Genomic DNA, 1143 nt, shown 5'->3' on the forward strand with positions numbered 1-1143 from the left:
ATTAAAAAACATTTTTTATATTTTTCTAGTAATTCTGAACTTAATATAAATATAAAAATTTTTTAACTGCGATTTTAAAGAAATTCAATTAACATATTAATCTATTATATGTATATTATACATATTATATAATATATAGACATATTATTTCAGAATACAGAAATTTAATCTTTTTTCTGCTACATTAAAATTAAGATTTAAAAATATTTATAATAAAATGTAAACTGTTTGAAACATTCAAATTTTACATTATTACTAAAAACGATTTTAATAATTAATATTGAATAATTTATAATTTTTAGATAGCTTTAAAAAAGAATTGCTTATATTATTTCCTTGAAAGTTGATATTTCAAACATATAAAACGAAATTAAAAAAAAATTAATTATTTATATTAACAGAATTTCTGAATTTTTTATATTTCTAAATCTAATATTGCTGCAAATGTAGTTAACAGTACACTTATGTTTCTTCATTAGATTATGTTCGAGATTTTCATTATGATTCCCGTGGAGTTCGAAACCATCCCAGATTTCCTGAATAGAATATTATAAATGTATACACATTATACATGTTTCTCATTAACATGCACATTCTAATGTTCTTAATGTTAATTACAGTGAAAAATATTAAAGAAATACAAGATTAGCTATGCTTTTTATATCTTATGTTGTTAATTAATTAATATAATAACTACTGATTATATGTATATAAAAAAAATTACATTGAAAATATGATATAATATAAATATTAAAGAAATACAAGATTAGCTATGCTTTTTATATCTTATGTTGTTAATTAATTAATATAATAACTACTGATTATATGTATATAAAAAAAATTACATTGAAAATATGATATAATATAAATATTAAAGAAATACAAGATTAGCTATGCTTTTTATATCTTATGTTGTTAATTAATTAATATAATAACTACTGATTATATGTATATAAAAAAAATTACATTGAAAATATGATATAATATAAATATTAAAGAAATACAAGATTAGCTATGCTTTTTATATCTTATGTTGTTAATTAATTAATATAATAACTACTGATTATATGTATATAAAAAAAATTACATTGAAAATATGATATAATATAAATATTAAAGAAATACAAGATTAGCTATGCTTTT

This window comes from Atta colombica, unplaced genomic scaffold, assembly GCF_001594045.1.
Source record: "Atta colombica isolate Treedump-2 unplaced genomic scaffold, Acol1.0 scaffold125, whole genome shotgun sequence".
NCBI classification, from domain to species: domain Eukaryota; kingdom Metazoa; phylum Arthropoda; class Insecta; order Hymenoptera; family Formicidae; genus Atta; species Atta colombica.